The sequence below is a fragment of the Triticum aestivum genome, chromosome 2A, assembly GCF_018294505.1.
Source record: "Triticum aestivum cultivar Chinese Spring chromosome 2A, IWGSC CS RefSeq v2.1, whole genome shotgun sequence".
In the NCBI taxonomy this organism is placed as follows: Eukaryota; Viridiplantae; Streptophyta; class Magnoliopsida; order Poales; family Poaceae; genus Triticum; species Triticum aestivum.
The window spans coordinates 558,983,525-558,991,099 of record NC_057797.1 but is presented as its reverse complement, the minus strand read 5'-3'; the positions used below and the strand labels follow the sequence as shown (position 1 = coordinate 558,991,099).

The 7,575-nt window shown below is 40.2% G+C and overlaps 1 long non-coding RNA gene across 1 annotated transcript; it reads right to left on the bottom strand.

Moving 5' to 3' along the window:
• Positions 1-209: 209 nt before the first annotated feature.
• Positions 210-4,581, bottom strand: LOC123189405 (uncharacterized). Its single transcript, XR_006495788.1, has 2 exons — positions 1,082-4,581; positions 210-502 (listed from the first exon to the last, which is right to left on the bottom strand). It is a non-coding gene; the product is annotated as an uncharacterized lncRNA (long non-coding RNA).
• Positions 4,582-7,575: the final 2,994 nt, after the last annotated feature.

Here is a 7,575-nt window from a genome sequence, read left to right as displayed (position 1 = left end):
AAGGATCTACAACAACGTATATGCATGCATTGGTAAATAGCGTGTAGAAGCATTGTTAAGTAGCAACGTATAAAGCTAGAGACCAACAGCACTTCATATGTGTTGGTGTTATTAAAGCTTCATTATATAGCATGAACAATTCATGACATTTTATATATTATCATCCATAATTATTAGGTCAATGCCCATAGTGCATAGGAAGCACAGTATAACAAACCAAAAGATCTCATATATTAAATCGACTATGTTGCATTACAAAGAACATGGTCCAAAGATTATAGATTTCATATATTAAATCGACTATGTTGCATTACAAAGAACATGGTCCAACGATTACAAGAGGTGAATCTATATCTAGTAGTGGCCCAATTCTTGACCTTGCAATCAACTATAATGTTTGAAACATTGATCCTAAAATGGCATTCTAATTATCTTGTAGTAGCTCCATTCTTATCCTTGCAATGAACATATGACCCATGCATCGTCAATTTATCTTGGTGATCTACAACAACAATATGAGGTGAGTAACTTACAGTAGAGAAAATCAGGCTAATAGAGAAGTAAAATTTAAATGGCCACCATACAAATGTGATTAACAAGGACTTAGTTTTATAAGTAGATGTGAGGCTAATTAATAATCTGAATAGAAAAACTGCTTTAACATGAATTTATTAAACAACATTGCAGATTATGCAACCTATATCTGTCTACTAATTTATTTATTTATCTTTGATCAGCAAAACTCCAAGCACCTTTGACCTATAGGATGTGGATGTCCATTGTGAAAACTATCAGCTTGTCTTTACTATTCGAAATTATACAAACATAATATTATATTAACAATGAGATGAATTCAGTAACTGGCTAATGGCAAATCCAATAGTACCGATTACTAGAAAATTGAACATCTCCATTTTCCAAAGGTCTCTGCACTAATTAGCTTTGCGTCACATTACTCCTGTACTACTTAGCTTGGGATGATTCATTAGCCATGCTTGCTATGGTGTATTAAGAGAAAATATCAGTGCAAACAACTTGAATATCCTTAGATAATCTACATCACACAAAACTTCGTAGTTACCTGAGAACTACAAAGTCACAAATTATAATTTCCTGATCCATGAATAAGATTATCAGAACCTGCAGAAGCAACAACATGAAAAAAAGCATCACCAGATTTGGGACAGTTTCAGTTATCAACTCATGGCCACATTTTCTCTCCAATAAAACATGGCAAGGGGCAACCAAACTGAAAGCATTTAGAAATAAAAAAGTAGATCATCACCCCATCTGATCTAGTGTAGAACATTCCGTATACTATGTTATCTTATAGTTAAGAGATTTCATTTCAACACTAGCCAAATTTAAGCATACGAGGATACATCTAAACTAATTTCGAGAACCTAGGCAGTGCCTATGTAATACTGGGTACTCAAACCAAGCTTCATGACACACATAGCAACCAAATAGCATTTAACATCAACAGTATCGTTGGTTAGCCATTACTTGCAGAGATGCATTTTATTACCCGCACATGAGAGTCACACATGGCTTCATGGACACAGTCATGCGGCCATTTCAAAGAAAGATTAGGTATACCTGATTGACAGAATTATCGGGCATGCGTGCACGATCAATGAGACATCTAATATCCAGTTGTCAGTAGAGGACACTCAAGTAACCAAATATGGAGTAGTTACTCACTAAACTAAAATTGTGAAAAGAAAACAAACTTGAGAAGAGGTCACTTGTGTTGGTTGCAGAAACAATCCATGGTTAAGCATTTGTGTATTACACAACACATTTCCCAAAAAACACATATACAATCCAAAGTAGCTGAGCCAAACACACATGCCATGAATTCGTTTGTTACAAAGCAAAAGGCACAATATCTCCCTATTATAGATAGTAGTTCAACGGGGCAAGTACATACTGGTCCACATGTAGTTCAATCAGGAAATTAAAGGAGATATATGATAAATAAATTCATTAAGGTAAGAGGAAAACAATTGAAAGAACAAAAACTGAAAGATCACAGATACCTCATTCTATATCCACTCATAATTTGAAAGAGCCACCTGAAATGAATGCCGCGAGGTAAAGTAATCACACAGGAAAATCAAGAAGCAGAACTGTAGGTACAAATAGTAAAGTAATGGCACTTACGATTGTTCCATGCCCAATTTAAGTTGCTAGCTCCACATGAATAAGGGTGAGCAGGAGCAAAAGGGTGATGTAAATTTTGTGAGGAATCAATTGTTGGGGGCAAAAATTTAGAATATTAGCTCACCAAATATGGAGAAGATGGAAGAGAATCGCTAGCCAGCACTTTCAACCCCTTCACGAGGATGAGATGGGAGGAAGAACACGTTTGGTGAGAGGTTTAAGGGACTATAGGCAAGGAAATGATGGCGTAGTTGCTGGCTTGCTGCCGGTAGCGCTAGCTTGGGCGCGCGGTCGTACAGGCTAGAGGGTCTTCTCCTTGCATTACACATTCATGCATAGAAAGACGTCATGGATTGAACAGGAACATAACACTGCGAGTCTGCACCACAAGGCAGAAGTGACAGGGACGGGGCAGCCATCTTCCGACGGCAGCGACGGCGACACGGATACATCGCCCTTCTCTTTCTTCTCCCCTTCTTAAGTTATATACTAGGGTTAGATTGAGACGGTTCTTGATCCTAGTTTCCTGCTACATCCTAGCTAGGGCGGAATTATTCAATTCTCCTCACAAACTAATCAGTTGTTGTGGCTGTTGTGGGCGTATATTTGGTTTTTTCATTTTCCAGATTTGTGAAATCAACTTAGTATTAGAGTTGATTACCAATATACTTATTAGAGTATACTCAGCTTATTAGTAACTGTGTAATGCCTTTGCAGTGAAGATTTAAACTGTGAAACAACAAGAGAAAAAGATCTCGCTTTACTATTAAATGAGAAAATATATACTAGCAATAATCGTGGTAAACAAACATGTGGTTGTCTAGGAAAAGCAATGTAATGATGCATTAATTGAGATCTATACGTACATTGATTCATGATTTTTTATAATAAGAGTACTTGTGCTTGAAATCTCTGGAGGTTTTTTTGTTCGTCAATTTTTGCCCGTAACCAGATTACAGCGTAACTTGAAAACATTACTCGTGTTTGGTTTACATGGGTTGTAATCCCTTTCCATGTAATCCAATTACATTGTTACTGACGGTCGGTACCGCTCAACCCTCATCGGCAAAAGTTAACGGTACCAGGGTTATCCCTCCCGTTCTTTCTCGTCTCCTCAAATCTGATCTCCGGCAAGGGGGCGAGGGAGGGGCGGAGGGGCCGTGGTTCGCGTGGGATGCGACAACCAAGAGCAGTCGAGCCGACCAGGCGGCCCTAACTGGCGGCGTCGCTCAACCTATCTACCGGCACCAGTAAGCCGTTCATGGCAGCGGACCAGGAGGACAACACGACGGCCATGGGGTGGCAGTACGTTGTGTAGAGCAGTGAGACGCCATCGACGGTAGCGCAAGAGCATCACCAGCTGCACGGCCTTTTGGTTTTAGATTCAGTGCTTGCAGTGTTCGTGCTGACCTATGGCTGTTGTTCAGATAAAATCTTCCCCAAGTCATGAATCAGAATGAAATATTGTATATGCATACCGTTACAGTGACAAAACAAACAAAGTTGAGTTTTTCTCATTCCATTTCCATTACCAGTGTATTATGATTTCGTTACCATTTGCGTTAACATGATCTGAACCAAACGTCTCCTCTGTGTTTTGTTGTCTGCCATCATGATATAATAACTAATAATCCCTGCTAAACTTTGTATATAACCGAATAATATTTATATAAAGGGGAATAGTTGATGCAAGGGATTCAATCCCTAAAGGATCTGAGTAACATGTGTTGATTGGTTCTCTTTGGGGAATAAATCGAATCGGACAAAGCCTTAAGGAAACAACTAAAGAATCGCACAAGTCAAAAAAAGACACAAATAAAGAATTGTAGATGAGGGAGGGACAGAACCAGACCTGCTGAACTGCTGCAGTTGAGGAGGACGGGTCCATCGGTACTTGTGTCATTCCTGGCCGTGCGGGCGAACAACAGCGGCATCTGCATCTCCGGTCGCGCGGAGGAACGGCAGGGGCGATGCCTTCCCCGATGTCTTCCCGATGCAGTGTGCGTCCCCGACGAGCGGACAATTTGGCGAGGGAGGCGAGCTTGGAGGAGGAACGAGGGCAGGCGTCCGAGGGCGAGGGGGCGGCGACGGCGTCTGCATCTCCGGTCGTGCGGAGGAATGGCAGGGTCGATGCCTTCCCGACGCAAAAGGATGGGCGACAGCGCAGTGTGCGTCCCTGACGAGCGGAGAAATTGGTGAGGGAGGCAAGATGGGAGGAGGAACGAGGGCAGGCGGCCGAGGGTGAGGGGCGGCGGCGGCGGGAGCCTTGTTTGCTGGGTGTGCCTCTCGAACTTTTTTAGCGAAGGGAGATTTCACCCTTCGTGCACAGGCGTTGACAGATCAAAAAGAGATGGAGGTGGGTAGAGATGGAGGTGGCCACGGGGAGGTTAGCGCTAAGTGGGGAAGGTGGGTTCAATCAAGAAACACATTGTATTATTGTCGTTTCTAGACATGTGTTGCTGTAGGGGGGTGTTTGTTGTAGTGGCAACCCATCATCTACTTATTACTTCCCAATGCCTTCCTCTAGGCCCAAATAATGGTGAAGTGTCATGTAGTCGACGTTCACACAACACCACTAAAGGAGAGACAACATACATCTCATCAAAATATCGAACGAATACCAAATTCACATGACTACTAATAGCAAGACTTCTCCCATGTCCTCAGGAACAAACGTAACTACTCACAAAGCATATTCATATTCATAATCAGAGGGGTATTAATGTGCATATAGGATCTGAACATATGATCTTCCACCAAATAAACCAACTAGCATCAACTACAAGGAGTAATCAACACTACTAGCAACCTACAGGTACCAATCCCAGACTTGGAGACAAGAATTGGATACAAGAGATGAACTAGGGTTTGAGAGGAGATGGTGCTAGTGAAGATGTTGATGGAGATTGACCCCCTCCCAATGAGAAGATCGTTGGTGATAACAATGGCAATGATTTCCCCCTCCGGAGGGAAGTTTCCCCGGTAGAACAGCTCCGTCGGAGCCCTACATTGATTCCGCCAAGGTCCTGCCTCGTGGCGGCAGAGTCTCGTCCCGAAAGCTGGCTTATGATTTTTTCCTCATCGAAAGACTCCATATAGCAGAAGATGGGCATTGGAGGCCCACCAGGGGACCCACGAGGCAGGGGGCGTGCCCAGGGGGGTAGGGAGCGCCCCCACCCTCGTGGGCAGGGTGTGGCCCCCTTTGGAACTTCTTGCACTCTTTATTTATTATATATTCTTAAAATGACTTCTGTGAAGTTTCAGGACTTTTGGAGCTGTGCAGAATAGATCTCTAATATTTGCTCCTTTTCCAGCCCAAAATCCCAGCTGCCGGCATTCTCCCTCTTTATGTAAACCTTGTAAAATAAGAGAGAATAGGCATAAGTATTGTGACATAATGTGTAATAACAGCCCATAATGCAATAAATATCGATATAAAAGCATGATGCAAAATGGACGTATCAACACATCACACAAAGTTTTTGGAATCGTGGAAACACTAGCACCAAAATCGCATAAAGCATAGCATTCATGATCCTTAATCTTAATTTTAATAGTAGGTTCCCACTCATCATAAAGTTTTATAGGAATAGAAACTTCTAATTCAAGCTTTTCTTCATGGGATTGCATTAAAGAATCAACGATATGTTTGGTAAAAGCTTTGTTTTGATCATAAGCATGAGGAGAATTTAACACGGATTGCAACAAGGGAATACAATCTATTAAAGAGAAATTATCATAATTAAATTCCTTGAAATCCAAAATAGTGGGTTTATTGCTATGTAAAGTTTTGACCTCTTTAATCCCACTTTTACCAATTTTTGCATCAAGATCTAAAAACTCCGAATCATTGGGACGCCTTCTAACTAAAGTTGACTCATCTCCAATCCCATGTTTATAAATATTCATATTGGAAAACAAAGATTTAATAGGAGACACACCAATCACTTTTAGATCTTCATCATTATTATCATGAAAACTAGCAGAACATGCTTTCACAAAGCAATCTTTTTAGCACGCATCCTAGCGGTTCTTTCTTTGCGGATGCGGTTCTTTCTTTGCACTCATCAATGGAAATTCTCATGGATTTGAGAGACTCATTGATATCATGCTTAGGTGGAATAGATCTAAGTTTCAAATAATCAACATCAAGAGATATTCGATCCACGTTCCTAGCCAGCTCATCAATCTTAAGCAATTTTTCTTCAAGCAATGCATTGAAATTCTTTTGCGAATTCATAAATTCTTTAACAGTAGTCTCAAAATCAGAGGGCATCTTATTAAAATTTCCATAAGAGTTGTTGTAGGAATTACCATAATTGTTAGAGGAATTATTAGGGAACGGACTAGAATTAAAATTTCCTCTATGCGCGTTGTTACCAAAATTGTTCCTACCAACAAAATTCACATCCATAGATTCATTATTATTCTCAATCAAAGTGGAAAAAGGCATATCATTAGGATCAGAAGGAACACTCCTATTAGCAAACAATTTCATAAGTTCATCCATATTTCCACTCAAAACATTAATCTCTTCAATAGCACGAACTTTTTTACTAGTGGATCTTTCGGTATGCCATTGAGAATAATTAACCATAATATTGTCTAGGAGTTTAGTAGCTTCTCCTAAAGTGATCTCCATAAAAGTGCCTCCCGAGGCCGAAGCTAAAAGATTTCTAAAAGCAAAATTCAATCCAGCATAAATTTTTTGTATAATTATCCATAAATTCAAACCATGTGTAGGGCAATTACGTATCATTAATTTCATCCTCTCCCAAGCTTGTGCAACATGCTCATGCTCAAGTTGCTTAAAATTCATAATATCATTTCTAAGAGAGATGATCTTAGTGGGAGGAAAATACTTAGAGATAAAAGCATCTTTGCACTTATTCCATGAATCAATACTATTTTTAGGCAAAGAAGAGAACCAAGTTTTAGCACGATCTCTAAGCGAAAACGGAAATAGATTTAATTTAACAATATTATTATCCACATCTTTCTTATTTTGCATATCACACAAATCAATGAAGTTGTTTAGATGGGTAGCGGCATCTTCACTAGGAAGGCCAGAAAATTGATCTTTCAAAACAAGATTCAACGAAGCGGTATTGATTTCACAAGATTCAACATCGGTAGTAGGAGCAATCGGAGTGCTAATAAAATCATTATTATTGGTATTGGAAAAGTCACATAATGTAGTATTATCTTGAGCCATCGTGACAAACAATCAATTCAACACACAAGCAAACAAGAGGCAAGCGAAAAGAGACGAACGGAAAAATGGCAAATAAAATGGCAAAGGTGAAGCGGGGGAGAGCAAAACGAGAGGCGAATGGCAAATAATATAATGCGGGGGATAAGAGTTTGTGATGGGTACTTGGTATGTCTTGACTTGAGCATAGATCTCCC